The sequence below is a fragment of the Myotis yumanensis genome, unplaced genomic scaffold, assembly GCF_028538775.1.
Source record: "Myotis yumanensis isolate MYYU_CA2020_CCGP unplaced genomic scaffold, mMyoYum1.0.hap1 SCAF_1, whole genome shotgun sequence".
Classification (NCBI taxonomy): domain Eukaryota; kingdom Metazoa; phylum Chordata; class Mammalia; order Chiroptera; family Vespertilionidae; genus Myotis; species Myotis yumanensis.
The window spans coordinates 126,328,744-126,348,040 of NW_027223752.1; the positions used below are offsets into that span (position 1 = coordinate 126,328,744).

Consider the following 19,297-nt stretch of genomic DNA (forward strand, 5'->3'; position numbering starts at 1 on the left):
ACGTCTGTCCCTGGGTGCCTTTCAGTGTTGGCAGAAATTATCCTTAGGTCTCTCACACTTCTTCATGTCTGGAAAGTGAGACACCAACTGCTCTTTGTTTCAGGCTATCTTTTCAGGGATATTTGTAGCAAACAAAGCTTGGGAAATGTAGATAATGTTGCCCTCTGGAGCAAAGTGGAAGTTTGTTTACAGCCTTGTAAAATAGAGATGGTGTCTCCCTCCAGAGAAAAAGTAATCATACATATTAACTATTATAAAACATTTGGGCTTCTGAAGCTTAGGGGTTCCTCTCCTGTAATGCAACCCACTGTGTGCAGGTGTGTCACTTGGCCCTCTTAACATCATATGTTGGGAATTGGGGCACAGGAAAGTGCTACAAAATTATTGATATTCTGGATAATGTTAGTGTTGTGTTAATAAGCCATTATTTATTTCTAACTCTAGAGTCTTCCCCAATATCAATAATACTGTGGCAGGAACATTTGTATGGCAAAATCTCAGACTCTTCACAGTTCTTGACATTAAGTTCCATTTGACAGAATATTAAAGAACTATTTATATATTAATTTCAACTATGGTACCATTGCTTAACATTTTCCTAATGAAGTATCTTTTTTTCAGAATTGAGAATTTTAAACTATTCAGTTTGGTTCTTTGGTCAAGTACTGATATGCATATTAACATAAATGTTTTTCATATCTGTCTTCATACAAGCCTATCCTAAGTTGTTTATAGCACAGAGTATCTACCTAATAATAGGATAATATGCCAGTTGGTTGGGACACCATCATGTAACGACTGATCAGCAAGCTGCATCCCCGCCCCCTGCTCAGGCAGCTGCAAGGCCCAGGGTAGGTAGGATAGGATACGATAGGAGAGGATAAGAGAGGAGAGGTAGAGGAAGGCAGGCCTGCCTGCAGACAGGTAGAGAGGAGAAACAGAAATACAGAAAGGAAACAAGAAAAAGACGCAGGCATGGAAAAGGGAAGGAAATGTGGGGATGCACGCGGGAGGGGGTGGCGACCAGGTGTGCCTGGTGGCAGGGGTGTGGAGCAGGTGTGCCAGGCCTCTAGTTTTAAATATTTATAATATTAACATTTTTTATAAATTATACACAAACATATGTGTACATATATAATTGTAATAGTAATTACTATTACCTAAAAACATTTCCCTTTGATTATTGAAGAAATATATATCATCAACTTTACATTTTCCCCTCTTGTTCATTGTTATGGCATTATAACATTTCAATCCACATTCTACATATTTTGGAGGCATCTATGTATTATCATATTTAGCCAAAACTTTTTTCCTTGTTTTTCTCTGTTAGTTGCAACCAAGGAGAAGATCCACCAAACAATCAGTTTTAGAGACATAAGTATTTAACTTGTTTTCTAATTCTCATTTTAATTTACTTAAAGATCAATAAAATATGTTATGGCATCTTTGACTAGATTTTAAAACCATAAATTCAATGTCCTGAACTTAAAACTAGTCTCCCTTTGATCTGAATCATGCTTTTAAAATATTGTATGCTATTTCTAAAAATTCAGACATTTCTAAAAATGTCATTTTGGATCTTGCTTCTTGCTAGACCTATGCCAGATATATGTTAATAACATTTTTGCTTTACTACATTAAAAATCTAGTCTTAACCTTAGCAAATACATTTTTTTCTGTAATAACACAAATTAATATGGCATTTTATGTTGCCTACTATAAAGTTAACTGGTTCATATTATTTGGAAGAATTATCAGCATTCATTTTAGTTCATTATTTTGAATTATTTCTCAATAAAAAATTTTCAATTTTTTAATATATATTTTTATTGATTTCAGTGAGGAACGGAGAAGAAGAGAGAGATAGAAACACCAATATGAGAGAGAATCAATGATTGGCTGCCGTCTGCACACCTCACACTGGGGATCGAGCCTACAACCTGGGCATCAAACTGTGACCTCCTGGTTCATAGGTCGATACTAAACCACTGAGTCACTCAGGCCAGGCAGTTGTCTCAATTTTATACCTAAAATGTTTAAACAATATTCCCATCTAATCAATCATAATATGCAATTTTATTAATGACATTTTGTTTTGAAGAATGTTTAATATATTGAAAAATATGTAGGATCCATGGGTACAAAGAATTTTCTAATCATTGTATTAATACTACAGAAATTTAAAAATAAAATTAGATTTTTTATCTTAATTTATTTTAGTTACCTCACTTCCAAGTATTTTGAATACTGCATGGAGAAATATTAGAATATTTTAATGTGAAAATGGAATTTGATCCTGACTTTCCCTTATCTTTGTGAAAGGAGAGAATAACACGATATTTCCATTTTTAACTTTTTGGTTGTTATTAAACTGCTTCTTCTTTAATAAATTACTAGAGTTGTTATGAGTTTGCAGTAGGAGTAAGAAAGAAGGTTTACTTATTAATTTTACACCAATGTATATGTCTTTGTTGTTGTTGTTTTGCATGAAAAAGTGACGTGAGGATACTGAGTGACATAACTGTAATTCAAAATGTATACTCTCAAAATGTACAAGAGATATTTGGAAATGCAATTCTTGATGAATAAATAAATGTATTATTATGTTCTGAAGACATACGTGGATGAACAGCAATTTAAAATCTACCAGCTTACTTTTTTTAAAAATTATTTTTATTGATTTTTTTTGAGAGAGAGGGATAGAGAGATAGAGAGGAACATCATCAGTCAGCTGCCTCCTGCATTCCCCTATTAGGGACTGATCCCAAAACTCAGGCACGTGCCCTGACCAGGAATTGAACCCGTGACCTTTTGGTTCCTAGGTCAACACTCAACCACTGAGCCACACTGGTCGGGCTACAAGCTTACTTTTAAGCATCAATTTATATACTAGGAAATTGGCCAATTCCATTAAAAATAATAAAATATTCAGGTTGTGTCTACACTCATGAATTTCTTCAGACATATCATTAACTATCCATTCCATTTGATGGCACAATGTACAGTTAATTTTTGTTTCCTCTATTTATTTGTAAAAGTATTTTTTAAAAGAAAAAGATGTAGGTATTTTTAGTGGAACAAAGACACTGAGGAGGAAAATAGAATGCAAAAACATACACTTGGGTCAGGACAAAATAAAATGTTATTTCAGCCTCCTTATGAGTTCAAAAGTTTTCTGATTTTCACATATTTTCAATTTTGTGACATCTTGATGGACCTGGAGATTATTATGTGAAGTGAAATAAGCCAGTCAGAGAGAGACAAATACCATAAGATCTCACTTATATGTGGAATCTAATGAACAGAATAAATTGAACAAACAAAATAGAACCAGAGGCATGGAACAGACTGACAGATACCAGAGGGGAGGTGGGTGAGGTGGATGGGATGAAAGAAGGTGAAGAGAATAGCCCATGGACATAGACAACAATGTGGTGAGGGCCAGAGAGAGGGGAGAGTGGGTCTGAGTGGAGGGGGGCAAAATGGGGGGGATTAGGGAACATCTGTAATAATGTAGATAATGAAAATAAAATATAGTTTATTTATTTTTTCAATGTGAGAGACACATGGACGTATTTTGGTAGTATTTTAAGCATGGTTGAAGGACACTGCTCCTTGACTCCAGTATCTATCTTTTGTAAGAGAAAACTGGGCTAGAAGAAAATATTTTTCAGCTTTCTTTGCTGGTAGGCGTGCTTATACCTCTGACTTCCCACCTCCATGAAAGTGTGTGTTAGGTGGGAAGGCTTCTAAATAAAAGGACACCCTTTGCCTCCCAGTTTCTCCGAGTGCCTGCCGAAAGCCCAGGTGTAATCACTGAAGATTTAGTAGATATATTTTATAATGATGTGACTTCAAGAACATGCAGGCTCTGCCCTTAAGGACAGAACTGTGGAAAAATAGGAGCCTGAGTCCTTGATGACCCTGTAAAGCTGTATATAAGCTCTAAACTGCTTTTTTACGTGAGAGGGAATTACTTTTTATATTGTTTAAGCTACTGGCATTTAAACTTGGCTGCAAATTGGAAATACCTGTCGAGTTTTAAATATTTAAGATGCTTGGGTTCTATCCCACGAGATACTGATTTAGTTTACTAGGGCACTGGGAATTTCCAAAGCTCCCCAAATGATTCTAACATGCAGCGAAGTTTGATAACCACTAGTTTAAAGGTACTTTTTGTTTGCTTGTTTGTTTTGGTGGGGTTGTTCTGTGATAGCTGAAGACAAGTAACTGATATATCTGTTATAAACAATTAGATTTAGGTACTACTCTTTTGATTTATTACAGTTTATGTGGTAAGTTAAAAGGAATCCACAGGGTACAAGATAAACTATGTTAAATGTTAACACTAAGCTAGTTTCTGTCTACTAGTACAGTTAGAATTTTTTTTGTATAGGTTAGAATTTATTACTTATAAATACAAAACAAGTATAAATGTATTTAAAAACTTATGGATACTTTATTATATGTCTAGCAAACCATTTCTATGGTAAAAATGAATAGCAAATAGCCCTAGCTGGTTTGGCTCAGTTGATAGAGCATTGACATGTGAACTGAAAGGTCCCAAGTTCAATTCTGGTCAAGGGCACATGCCTGGGTTGTGGGCTTGATCCCCAGTGGGGGACTTGTAGGAAGCAGCCATTCCATGATTCTCATCATGGATGTTTCTATCTCTCTCTCCCTCTTCCTTCCTCTCTGAAATCAATAAAAATATTTTTAGAAAATGAATGGCATATAAAAGTGAAATATTTAAGTGTTTATGTTATAAAAGATTATCTACACTAATAAAAGACAAATATGCTAATTGACCATGCCTTCAATATGCCCACCAGCCAATCAGAAAAGTATGCAAATTAACCCAACAAAGATGGTGGTTAATTTGCATACACAGGAGCCCAGCGAAGACCAAAGACAGTGTAGAAGGAAGCCAAGCACTGCAGAAGGGAGCCCGTGGCAGAGAAGGGAACGGATTGGTGGTAGCAGAGACGGGAGCAGAGCTGAGGCAGTGGACACAGGAGCGAGCGAAGTGGCTGAGAAGGGAGGGAGCTGAGGTGGCGGGGAAGGGAGGGAAGTGAAGCAGAGGACACGGGAGGGAGCCAAGGTGGTGGGGAAGGGAGGGAGCCGAGGGCAAAGCAGTGAAGGGAGCGAAGCCCGCCTCGGTGGGTTTTGCTCCCTTCTCTGCTTTGCTCCAGTCTCAGAAAGCCCTATTCTTTCAGGAATCTTCCTGAAATGGGCCTCTAGTTGGTAATAATAGAGCTTAAATTTAATAATTTTATTATTTTAATTGAACTTAATAATAGGGAATTTAAATGAAATTTAAATCTTTTAAAAATATCAACATTTTGAAAAGTCATCAGGACAAAACTATCATAATAAAATCAAGTATTTATACTTTGTTAATACTGGAGCACTATTTCATTGTTGACTTGATTTCATTCAAAGTTTTCATTTTTATTTTTATTTTTGAAATTCTTAATGATATGAGAGACTAGATGAGGCTCTCTGGATGACACAGAGCCAAACTTAAGGTCACTTTATAAAAGCTGAGTATGGCTGGTGAGTCATTTTAGAATCCTAGGAACTTTAGACCCAGTGAAGTCTGAATCTACCTGCTCATAGCTCTTTTCCATGGACCTCTTCCAGGTACTAAACAAAGACTGAGGAATGAGGCAGGAGATATAAGGCTTTTCTTAGTGGCAGAAGTGAGCAAGACCTGCCAATGCTCGAGGTGTGAGCAGGAGTGCTTGGAGAAGCCAGAATCTGTAACATCAATCAACAATTTTTCCCCCTGGATTACTCTTATAAATTGAAGTATAGTTTTATGTGCTTTGTAAAGTTTCCATTCACCCTTTTTCTTTCCAACTCCAAGATTATCAAACAGCATCAATCATTCTCTCATTTTCTGCCTTGTTGGTGGAAGCTTGTTAGTCCTTTACTCTCATTTCAGTGGGGTTTTAGAAAAAGGTTTGTTTTCAATCCAATGTGTTTAACCAAAGTCCTTATAAATTCATTTTTCTTGCTATCAACTTTTGAGGGGTTATTTTTTTTATTCTAACTTTTATCCAAATATAGTAGACATATCCATGGGAATATGTTCTAAGACTCCCAGTGGATCTTTGAAACCCCCCATACTACTTAACTCCATACGTAGTATTATGTTTTTTCCTATACAAACATATCTCTGATAAAGTTTAATTGTATATTAGACACAGTAAGAGATTCATAACCATTAATAAGAAATAGTATATTATAACAATATATTGTAATAATAGTTATGTAAATGTGGTCTTTCTTTCTCTCTGCTAATCCATCTGATAACAGAGGGCTATTAGGTGACCAACGGGTGGGTAGTATGTACAGTGAGGGTAAGCCGGACAAAGGGGTCATTTATGTCCTGGGCTGGACTGAGCAGGATGATGCAAGATTTCATCATGCCACTCAGAACAGATGCAATTCCAAACTTATGAATTGTTTATTTCTGAAATTCTCCATTTAGTACTTTTGGATCCTGGTTGAAATTGTGGAAAGTAAAACGCAGATATAGGAGGACTAATGGATCTTTGTGAGTCAGTGTATGTCAAAATGGGCAATCTGCAAATTTTAGAGAATCTGCCTTAAAATAGGAGGTTTAACTCATTCTCATTTTTTAATGATTATTATGCTTTTGTATTTATTTCTGCAATATTCTCTTTCTCAATTTATTATTTTTTTCTTTTTTCTTTTGTTAGTATTTCATTTCTATATTTGAAGTATTTGATTTCTTTTGTTCTCCTGTGGTTGGATGCAGGTTGTACATTCGATTGCTATTACTATTCTTTTCTATTACTGTGTTTATATATTAAAATTTTAAAATATTTAATTTAACTTTATATTTTTATGATTGCTTAGATTTATTTCATATTTGTATCCTGCCATTAAATAATGCAAAACTTCTCATATCCCCTAATGCTCCATTTAAAATAACCTATGATTTTGTCTTCCAGAGTTTATATACTTTTATGTTATGCATCAGTGACTTTGCTGAATCAAACTTAACTTAGATTGCTGTATTTCTTTTTGTTGCTGCTATTTCAGAAGTAATCTTTTTTATTATTAAATTTATTGTGGTGACATTGGTTAATAGGATCATATAGGTCTCAAATATATAGTTCTATGATATAAGATCTGTATATTGCACTGTATAGTGCAAAGTCAAATAATCTTCTGCACCATATATTAACCCCTTTAACCTCCCTCCCCCACCTTCCTTCTGGCAACTATGGCACTGCTGTATTTGTCCTCAAGTTTGAGTTTTATATCCCACGTATGAGTGAAATCATATGGTTCTTAGCTTTTTCTGACTGACTTATTTTGCTTAGCATAATATTCTTAAGGCCCATCTATGTTGTTGCAAATGTCACTATTTTGTCTTTTTCTTTTGGCTGAGTAGTATTCTATCCTTCCTTCTACTTACTCTGCCCTTCTGTTGTTGCTCTCTTTCTAGTTCTTTAAGTTAGAGGGTTAGATAACTTATTACATGTTTTTCTTGAGGTAGGCCTATAGTGCAATGAACTTCCCTCTCAGGACTGCTTTCACTGTGTCCCATAGATTTTGGATTGTTGTGTTTTAATTGTCATTTGTTTCCAGTGTATTTTTTATTTCTTTTTTTATCTCTTTGGTAACCCATTCATTGTTTAATAGCATGCTATTTAGCCTCCATGTGTTTAATTTTGTATTGTTTTTATTGTAGTTGATTTCTAATTTTATGCCATTGTGATCTGAGAAGATGCTTGATATTATTTCAATCATGTTGAATTTGTACAGACTTAGCCTATGTCCTAACATGCGGTCTATCTTTGAAAATGTCCCATGTGTACTTGAGAAGAATATATATTCCATAGCTTTGGGTTGAAATGTTATGAAGATATCAATTAATTCCATCTGATCTAGTGAGTTGCTTAGGATTGCTGTTTCTTTGCTGATTTTTTTTTTTTTTTTGTCTAGAGGATTTATCCAGTGGTGTCAATGGGGTATTAAAATCTGCTACTATGATTGTATTGCTGTCAAACTTTCCCTTGATATCTTTCAGAAGGTTTTTTTTAATGTATTTGGGCGCTCCTGTATCAGGTTCATATATGTTCACCAGAGATATATTCCCTTAAGTATTATGAAGTGGCCTTCATTATTTATTGTTATGGCCTGCACTTTGAGGTATATTTTATCAGTTATAAGTATTGCTACCCCAGCTTTTTTTCATTTCCATCTGCCTGAGGAATTTTTTTTTCATCCCTTCACTTTCAGACTGTGTGAGTCCTTTGTTCTGAGATGGGTATCTTGTAGACAGCATACATATGGGTCATGTTTTCTTATCCATGCAGCCACCCTATGTCTTTTGATTGGAGCATTTAATCTATTTACATTTAAGGTTATTATTGATAGGTACTTGTTTATTGCCATTTTTATTCTTGAAGTCTGTGTTTCTCCTTCTCTTTCTATTCCTTCTTCTTTCACTAATCCCTTAGGATTTCTTGCATTGCTATTTTGGTTGTAATAAAGTCCCTTAGCCTGTTTCCACCTTCAATTTTCAATGATAGCCTTGCTGGATAGAGTATTCTGGGATTTAGTCCCTGCTGTTCATTACTTTGTATACTTTATTCCATTCCTTCTGGCCTGATGTGTTTCAGTTGAGAAATCATTTGATAGTCTAATGGGATTTGCCTTGTAGGTAACCTCCTGTTTCTCTCTTGCAGCCCATAATATTCTTTCTTTGTCATTAACGTTTGCCATTGTAATTATGACGTATCTTGGTGTAAGTCTTTTTGGGTTTGTTTTGTTTGAGACTCTGTGCTTGTGGACTTTTTCTTTTCCAAGTTAGGGAAGTTTTCTGTCATAATTTCTTCAAATAGGTTTTCTGTTTTTGCTCAGCTTCTACTTCTTCTGGCACCCCTATATGCGGATGTTGCTTCATTTCATGTTGTCTCAAAGCTGCCTTAATCTCTCCTGCTGCTTTTTTATTATTTTCTTCCAGTTGCTGTTCAGATTCGGTGCTTTTCCTACACTGTTTTCTAACTTGTTGATTTGGTCCTCATCTTCTACTAGTCTACTGTTGAAATCTTCCATTGTGTTCTTTATTTCAGCTCTGTCATTCTTCATTTCCTCTTAATTTTTACACATGTTGGTGAATTTCTCATCCACACTTTTGAGCATCCTTATAACAATGACTCTGAATTCTTTCTCTGACAAATTGCTTGCCTCCATTTCATTTAGTTCCTATTCTGGTGATGCCTCCTTTTCTTTTCTTTGGGGGTTGTTTCTTTGTCTCCCTAATTTTTCTGTCTCTTTGTATTTGTTTCTATGTAATATGAGTTGCTGTCTCTTTCTAGCCCTGAGCCACCTGATTGAGGTCTGAGAAGTTGAAGCCCCTAACCATTCCAATTGTGCAGGACTCCTTCCAGAGGCTGGATCTGACTTGAGACAAATGCCTTTCATGTCTCTGCTCTGAGTTGTACTCTCTTTCCCCATGGATTTGGTCCCTCAACTGTCCACTGTAGATGCTTGGGTTTAATGGGGGCATGTGCACATTTCCTCTGGTGTGTGACTGCCTCTAAAGTCCCAGAGCCTTCTGGCATGCAATTCACTGTGTGGCCCCGGTGCCCGTGACAGGGTAGGGCACCCTAGGACACTCTGTCATTTGCAATGAGGTCCTGGATCCTGGGCAGCATGCAGCATCATGTCCAGTGTCTCTGGCTCACTCACAGAGCATGGTCCTGGGGCCTGGAAGAGAGAGGCATGTGGGTTCTCTCCGGCTTACACTCACAACATGGGTATGGCAGTGAGGGGTCCAGGAGCCCAAGTGGGGAGGTGCAGCTTGGGAGGTCTCTCTGGTGTATGCTCATTGCAGATGTCTGGGAGCCATGGTGAGGTAGCCCGCCACTCACTGCAGGGGTGTGTAGGTGATCCCTTGTGAGTAATGGCTTGTGAATGGCTTACTGCTTGGGTTTGGGGTGGTGCCTGAGGCCAGTCTGGGTGTTGGTGAGGCTGGGCTCATAGTTTTTACTGCTTCCCCCTTCAAGATGGCATGGACTTCATGCCAGTGCCATGCCCAGCCTGGGAGTGCCTATGGTGGCAGCAGGGGCTCCCTGTCTAGGAGAGCCTAATCTGCCAGTCCATGAGACTCCTGGGAGATTTAACTCTTCCTCACTCAACCCCACACACACCACACATGTCTACACACTCTCCTCTCACTCCTTTACTCACTCACACTCTGTCCCTCACTGCTGCCCTGCTGGCTGCCATGTTGGGATTTCTGGACCAGTTATTCTTAAGCAATTGTAATTACTTACCCTAAAACTTACTCCAGGGGCCCTTTATGTTTTAGGTAGTTGTTGATTACTAGTTCAGAGAATATTTGGGGCTTTGAAAGGAAGAAATGCTTCTGGTGTTGAAGGAGGGCTGTTCTTTCCTCTGCTTTGGATGCTTAAATTGCAGCCAGTACAACATTTTATGGAAAGAGTGCTGAAAGTTGATGAGAAACGAAACCAGTTGTGTTGATGGCAGAGCTAAGAGCATTCAATGTAAAGACAAAGCTGCCAAGTGGGATAGCTCAGGGATGCTCAAATGGCTCCATTCTTACAGAGTAGAGAAAGTTTGTCCTAGAAAAGGCTAGAGGCTGATCTTTGGGTTACTAGTGCAAAAGTAATCACTTTATTTCCTGAAATGACTAGGTAGCATATTATAAAATTTAATCTAGGAATAAAGAAAAAAACAACAGGGATCAACATTATATGAAACAACAGTCATGCCTCCTCCCCAACTACATTATATTAAACTCAATTGTTCAATATTGATTAGTAAAGATGGATTTTATTGCCATTGAGTGTAGAGCATTAGTATTTTCATTGTCTTTGGGTAAAGAAACAGCTAAAACAAATAACATTATAAAATTAAACAATAGCACTTTTTAAATTTTATTTCTTGAATTAAGATTGAATCCTGGATATTTCTTTAGGATATGTGCTTGCACTTCAAATATTTGTTAGCAAGTAAAATGTTGTGAATATCTCAGGCATCAGATAGGCTATATTTCTTTCATGAAATGTAGGATAAATCAGGACCTAGTTTTTTATAAAAATAAACTATTTATTAAAGTAGTATAATTGTTAGTTGACCTTGTAGAAACTATACACAATGAGTAGCTATTTTAAAATAATTTTAAAATATTTGTTTTAAACACAGTAGGGTAGCATATTTTTACTTTTCTTATCTCTCAATACAGGTAGTTGAGTAGCTTTAATGTCAAATTTGTTTTAAAACTCAGAGTGTAACTTCCAGGAAACAGTCCTCACTTTTAGCTGTAAGCCTGAGTATAGTTAAGCTTGAGTATAGTTAGGCTGGCTGGTGTCAATGTATGGCTTTATTTTGTGCTAGCTTTTAGTTGGTTAGAAACATCTGTATGTCTAGATTTGTTGAGTCTTCACCAAAGGTACCAGACATTAAGTGAACTCATGTTTTTAAGCCTTTTCTCTTTCTTTATTATCACTCTCCAGACATTTCAGGTTTTCTTGCTCATCTTAAGATTCTAATTTCTGGCCTAAGTATGTAAAAAATGATTCTTTTCAACTGGGGGCACCAAACATGATAACTGAATGTGTTATATTTCTGATTCTATGTTCATGTTTCTTCTTAACAAGGAAGATCTAGAACATATGTGCTGTTTAATGGCAGGAAGATTTCCTCTCTTTCTTCATGACTATCATCTAGCTTGCCCTATTAAGTTATTCTATACATGATAAATCTATTCTTGTTACCCAAATCACTTAATTTAGGGACAATTACTTTTTTCTTGAACAATTAAAATTATTAAAGTTCAACAAACATCCTAAAAATTATTGAACATATAAACCTATGCTTTTCTGTAAATATATGCCACCACGGCTCCCCCCCCCAACACACTGTAAAAATAGAACAACCTTTAAAATTTCCTTATGGTTCAATCAAGAGATGATAAAGTCTTTACAAAGAATTTTAATACTTACAATAGTCTTAATGACTCTACCAAGTCCTTTTAGTTTTGAAAGACCCTCAACTTAAACTGATTTTTAAACATAAATATCAGATTGTAAGGTCAAACTTAGAGTCTCCAAGAGTGAAACAGTTGGAAAACAGAGTATTTAGTCACCAGAGCAATTATAATTAAAACTAGAGGCCAGGTACATGAAATTCGTGCATGGGGGGCGGGGGGCGGGTGGCTTTCCTCAGCCCTGCCTGTGCCCTTTCGCAGTCTGGGAGCCCTTGGGGGATGTCTGACTGACACGGAGTGGGCCTCAGCCAGCAGTTGGACATCATTAGTACTGCCATGGAGGCAGGAGAGGCTCCTGCCACCGCTGCTGCGCTCGCCAGCTGTGAGCTAGGCTTCTGGTTGAGCGGCACTCCCCCTGTGGGAGTGCACTGACCACCAGGGGGCAGCTCCTGAGTTGAGCAGAATCAGGCTGAAACCAGCTCTCTGACATCCCCTGAGGGGTCCTGGATCGCAAGAGGGTGCAGGCCATGCTGAACAACTCCAGTGGTGCACCATCAGGGCTGGGGAGGGACACGGGAAGTTGGTCAGCCAGGGAGGGACTGCAGGAGGGCATTATGGATATCCCATCTCATTCAGTCCCGATTGACCAGACTCCAGCAGCAAGCTAAGCTACCAGTCGGAGCATCTGCCCCCTGGTGTTCAGTACACATCATAGCGACTGGTCAACCAGTTGTATGCCCCCTGGTGGTCAGTGCATATCATAGTGAGTAGTTGAGCTGCCTTAGCATATCATCATATTATGCTTTGATTATTTGAACAGATGATTGGATGACCAGACACTTAGCATATTAAGCTTTTATTATATAGGATGATCAAAATAAAGCTTTATAACATTGAAATTATCTGGTATATAACTTTTGAGTTTTCAAATTGCAAATGCTAATAGAAACCAAATCAACACTTCAAATTCTAATTAGTTATGAGACAGGGCCATAAGGTGAAATAGTTGAAACTAAAGAATTTTAAATATCAGCAAATTTAATTAATTTGACCCTCTGCTAGAGATTACCCTGTGGCACTATATGTCTTCTCTCGCTTAATATCTTTGAATTAGTCAATGTTCAAGTCTAGCCACATTCATGAGCCTATGTTGCTTAAAAAACTTATAATGTATCCTCAGAAAATTTTGGAAATGCTCATATGTGCTTAGTTAATACTCCAGTTTGTTAAAAACCTTAACAATGGAACTTATTTCAGTTTATGGTTGTGTGGGGAGGGCAAAACTAAATGCAAAGATAAAAAAATATTATTCAGATAATATGATTTTAAACTGACAGTGTCTGGTATAAACGTATGGCATGTATGTGCCATATTAGTTATAGAAGAGTCTTTAAGAACTCATCCGTCTATTTTTCTCATCTCCTTCTGGGAACATCGGAAGGTTTTGCTTCTCTGTACTCTTACAGTTAGTTGGAGCTATGATCTGTGATCAGAGTGATATTGTCACTTCGGAAAGAGGCATTTAATTTCTGGGACGAGACCCGTTAGTGCTCTCTTCACTGGCCAAAGTGAAAAAGGTCAGAAATGCCAGATAATGCAGCTACAGGACAGTGGTATCTGTGTGACTGTGTGACTGTGGGTTAGTCCTCCACCCCTACCTCTCACCAACCACAAGTTGCACATGCAAAGAAAAAGAAACTTGTACTATCTTAAGCTGATGGGATTTGAACGTTAACAGAGCATAACCTAGCCTATTCTGATCAATATATCATCTTATTTGTAGTTGCTTTAACTTAAACAGTACAAATATGTGAAATATTACTCCCCTTTGGCAGATAAAGACACAAACTCTAAAACTGTTTTTAAAAGGACCAATGCCTAAATAAAATAATAAACAAAAGGACAAATTTCTCAAGAATTTTGAGACTCTAAAGTTAATAAATGGGTAATTTCAAATCTGATACACTTCCTACTATTCCACCTGCATTGTAAAGATGATTGTAAGATGCAGCTGCATTGTGTTTTATATAAGTTTTCTGGGTGACACATGTTTATACAAAGAACAATTTGGGAAAGGCAGGAAGCAAAGCTGCATTGATTTTCAGTTCTCGGTTTTAGTCTATCCAAAGTGAAAACATCTGCCATATTCATCTCTGCCACAGCTGCTGGAGGTTCTCTCCTTAGGTGGCTGCTTAGTCTGAGGGAGAAAACTGGCTGAATTGACTTACAAGGGTTTGCTTGGTCTTAGGTTGAGAAGGTAACAGTGATAAACCCTCTGTCATAGGAAGCAAATAGAAAGGTAAATTATTCTACTGTTGCTTGTTGTTTCATGTTACTCAGTTTAGAGGACAGTGTCATTTTAAAGACTCTTTACCAAAATATATGTGACCAGAGCATGTTCTGATATTTGGTCTGGGCAGAGGGTCATTGTAAACATATTTTAAATAATATGTCAACTTCACATAGTGAGCACTGGTTATTGTCAGAGGTTAAGAGTTAGGGATAAAGTTTTAAAGGGGAAAGTCTATCCTGAGTACTTGAGAATAGTGGTTGGCTATACAGGACCAGAGCCACATACTATCCAGGCAACATTGGAAATATTGCATAACTTCTATTCAGATGCCTTATCTTTAAATGGGAGAGCAATAGAGGTTGGTGAGTTTTAATGAGATAACACATATGAAATACTTAACAGAGTGTCTGGGACAAAGAAAGGAGTAAAAAAGGTGGTATAAGAAGATTTTCCAAGTTTTCAACCAAAAAATATATAGACGTCTGTATTAGATTGGATTTAAATTGATTACCTCCTTTGTTACTGCTATTTGAACTGGAGAAATCAACTTAGACAAGAGGCCACAGTAGTGTTCTTATTTAATTGCACCAACTCACTGTATTAGTTAGGTTTTGTTAGGTGATGTTGTGGTAACAAACTATCCCAAATATCTGTGGCTTACAAAAACAAAGATTTATTTCCTGCTTCCATTACATGTTTGCTGTAGGTCATCTTAGGTTCTTCTCTCTATCCTCTTTAGTTAGGATCATCAATGAGGGTACAGACACCATTCAGGACATCACAGATAAATAAATGGCTGAGTCATGCAATATAACTGCATAGAGGTAGCACATGCCACTTACACACATATTTCACTGGCCAAGACAAGCCATATGACAAGCCTCATATCAATGTGGCAGAGATGTTTAATCTGTGTCTTTGGAAGGAGCCATCAACATTTTTACAGGAATACAATCTTTAAGAGTTCACATTTTGGGTGTAAATATTTATTACCTTTCCTTCCACAATCTAAGCACATTCATCCTCTCCCCAAGTGTAACATCAATCATGGAATTAGGTTCGGTGATTATCTTTGCACCAGCTCTGGGTATAGCTTTGCTTGAATTTATCTGTCTCCCCTACAATCTTTTTATATAGTGGAAAGGGCCAGAGTAACTCCAGTAAATACTACAATTTATAAAATGGAAGAGTGTGAAGATAATCACTGTTCCACAGCAACCCTGAAGTTCTTCTGTGTAGTTGCCATAAGTGCCCCCTTACTTAGGACATGTTGAATACACTTGATTAGGCCCCTGCTCCCTAGAAGGCTTTCATTTTCAACATGACGCATAGCGCTTTTGGAACTACAACACTGAAAAACATGATCAGCTCCTGACCTATTTGATACGATTTAGCCTTTGCCCAGAGCTGTACACATAGCTCTTTATAAAAAATGCCTTTTTCTTTAGATTTACGTAAGGGCAACTTGAATTTATCAGGTCTCCTATGGAAGACCCAAAACTTTAGTTTCTTTCTTTCAAGCCATTTGTCCAATTAAAATAATTTAACGGATGCTATATTAACCAATTTAGATGCTTTAAAATAAATTGTATAGCTTATCTTTGATCTGATCTTGCCTTTAAGTTGAAATTTTGTGGAAATTTGTATAAATCAGGCTTTATTTTTCTTTTCTATGGTTAAAAAAGAAAAGAAAAACCAGTTGCATTTTCCAACTTTGTAGGTCAAGAATTTTTTAACTCTATTTTAATTCATTTGCAAACTAGCCAATTCTTTTGTGAGCTTGTCTCTTCCATATATATATATATATATATATATATATATATATATATGTTAAATTCAGTCACAAAAACTAAATCACACCACCAAAATGGGTTTTCCCACGTTGAAAGCTCATTAGGTACAGTTATTAATAGGAAATGTTTGCCACTGCAGAGAATGAGTCTCCATTTTCTTGGCTCTAATTATAGTTGGTTAATGTACACTCTTCAGTCCCAGAGCTAATGCCACACATTTTAGATTGCTTACTGAAGTACCGTAATTATATTGATTTATTAGTCACCTTTCTCTATAGTATGCTACAGTTGCAAGCACACCCAAAATTTTAATGGCTTAGTACAATAAGAACAAGCTGACATTATATAACAGCTATGGCTTGGCTATGTGTTTCCTGTGTTCTGATTTCTTCAGAATCCAGACTAAGGAGTAAGAATATTATCAGGCTTATTGAAAAGAAAGAAAAAAAATGAATCACCACATGAAGGCTCTTAAGTTTTTGCTAGAAGAGGCACAGTCATTATCCCTCACTATTCTTGGATGGAGCCAATCACATGGCCAAACCTGACATTGAAAGGTAGGAATATGTAATACATCCAGTTGGTTAGAATAGATGATCCTGAACTCCAGGAGAATGAACAGAGTTGGCAATGAATCTTTGAATCGTGCAGTAGCTAAAGCCGCAGAGAGTATTATTGATACAAAGGGTGTGACCGCTCTGGTCAATGATGCCCTCCACGATAACTTGCAAGACGACTCCCTCTGCCTTCCTCCCTGCCACGCGGATGCAGCCAAGCCTGAAGACGTGTATAAATTTGAAGACCTTCTTTCTCCTGCGGAGTATGAAGCTCTTCGGAGCCCATCTGAAGCTTTCAGGAATGTCACATCAGAAGAAATACTGAAGATGATCGAAGAGAATAGCCACTGCTCCTTTGTCATAGAAGCGTTGAAGTCTTTGCCATCAAGTGAGGAGAGCCGAGACCACCAGGCCCGATGCATATGGTTTCTGGACACACTCATCAAGTTTCGAGCACAGAAAGTGATTAAGCGGAAAAGTGCCCTGGGACCTGGAGTTCCGCACATCATCACCACCAAACTGCTGAAGCACTTCACCTGCGTGACCTACAACAATGGCAGTTTACGCAACTTAATTTCCGATTCCATGAAGGCAAAGATCATTGCATATGTGATCGTACTCGCCTTGCATATAAACGACTTCCAGATTGACCTGACATTGTTACAGAGGGACCTGAAGCTCAGTGAGAAAAGGATGCTCGAGATAGCAAAGGCCATGAGGCTGAAGATCTCTAAGCGAAAGGTGTCTCTGGCAGCCGGCGGGGAGGAGGAGCACAGACTGGGTACTCTGTGCATCCCGCTACCTCCCGCTGCCTCCAGCCCAGACCTTGGACCGCCAGTCAAAGCGGAGGAGACTCACGTAGAGGTGTGCTTTCCAGACAGAAGCATGGCCACATAATAGCCACTTCCTCTGTTCATTTCCATTTTCATTTTTTAAAAGGGGGAAAAGAAGCCTTGCTCTGGCATGGGTATGAAGCCACAAGCCAGGCTTTTACTACTAAAAGCCTAGGTGGCCCTCACACGCGATGTCGTCACAATATGGCCGCCACAAGATGGCCACCACAAGATGGCCATGCGCACAGCAGAGGTGGGGGCCTGGCAACCACTCTGCACAATGGGGCCTGGGAGTCCTGCAGCAACACACAGTGCGGAGGAGGCTGATCCCAGCATCTTCGCTGCTTTCCGTGGAGGAGGCGGGTCCTGGTGGAGGAGGTAGGTTGCAGCGGGGGAGGGCAATTGTGGGTGATTAGGTCGGCAAGGGAGGGCAGTTGGGGGTGATCAGGCTGGCAGGGGAGCAGTTAGGTGTCAATCAGTCCGGCAGGGGAGTGATTAGGGGGCGATCAGGCTGGCAGACAGAAGCAGTTAGGGGCTGATCAGGCAGGCAGGCAGGCGAGTGGTTAGGAGCCAGTGGTTCGGATTGTGAAAGGGATGTCCGACTGCCGGTTTAGGCCCAGAGGATCGCCTAAACTGGCAGTCCGACATCTCCCAAGGGGTCCCAGATTGGAGAGGGTTCAGGCTGGGCTGAAGGACACCCCCCTCCCATGTACGAATTTCATGCACCAGGCCTCTAGTCCTATATAATAAAAGCCCAATATGTTAAGTGTCTGGTTGTCTGGTTATCCATTCAACTAATCAAAGCCTAATATGCTAATGATATGCTAAGGCTGCTCAAGTGCTCACTATGACATGTACTGACCACCAGGGGGCAGATGCTCTGACCAGTAGGTTAGCTAGCTGCTGGGATCCAGCTAATCAGGATTGAGTGAAATGGGTTGGACACACCCTGGAGCCCTCCCGTGATCTCTACCTGGCTGGCCAACTTCCTGTGTCCCTCCCTGGCCCCGATCGTGCACCAGTGGGGTCTCTCAGCCTGGCCTGTACACTCTTGCAATCCAGGACCCCTCAGGGAATGTTGGAGAGCCAGTTTCAGCCTGATCCTGCAGGCCAGGCTGAGGGACCCCACTGGTGCACAAATTCATGCACTGGGCCTCTAGTATTTTCATAATGACATAGTTTACTCCAGTATCCTTTTGTTAAGATAATTCGCTTCTGAAATTAACTGGCAACATGCTTTACAAAATAATATAATATACCTCATCAACCCTCTCAGTAATAGTATGAGGAACTGAGACATTTTGGGACTTCTCCATAGAGTAGGAAATGTCTGCCTGAAAATTCTTGACCAGTGAGGGGAATGCACACTGCATGAAGGAGGCAGCTTGAAGAGAAAGACAGCGAGCCAAAGCCTAAGTCAGAGACCTTTTACACATTGACTCCACATAAAAGTATTGTGCACTTTGATGAGGAGAAATAAGCAGGGGACCATAAAGGATACTTCAAACCTGTTTTTTCCTTGGAGTGGAGTGGAAGTTCCCTTCTCTCTATCAAGCATTTTTTCCAAAACTTCCCAGACCTTTTTTCCCTTATCTCATTGAACCTAATAGTCACATCTATGAACAACCAATATTTGTGTGTTTTTTCCCCTTAGCAGCACCCAGCCCAGCTTATGCTTGCCTGAGCCTATTTTTTATTGAAATGTTTCCTCATAACACTAATTGCTCCTTTATGTGTTTCCCTAGGATCCAGGGTAAAAATCTCTGCTTTCCCCCCAGAAATCTTTGAAATGGGTCAGAATAAGACATTTAATAAATTAA

The 19,297-nt window shown here is 38.6% G+C and overlaps 1 pseudogene; it reads left to right on the plus strand.

Annotated features, from left to right (window-relative positions):
- Positions 1-16,680: 16,680 nt before the first annotated feature.
- LOC139013547 (DNA-directed RNA polymerase I subunit RPA49-like) lies at positions 16,681-17,609 on the plus strand (annotated as a pseudogene).
- Positions 17,610-19,297: the final 1,688 nt, after the last annotated feature.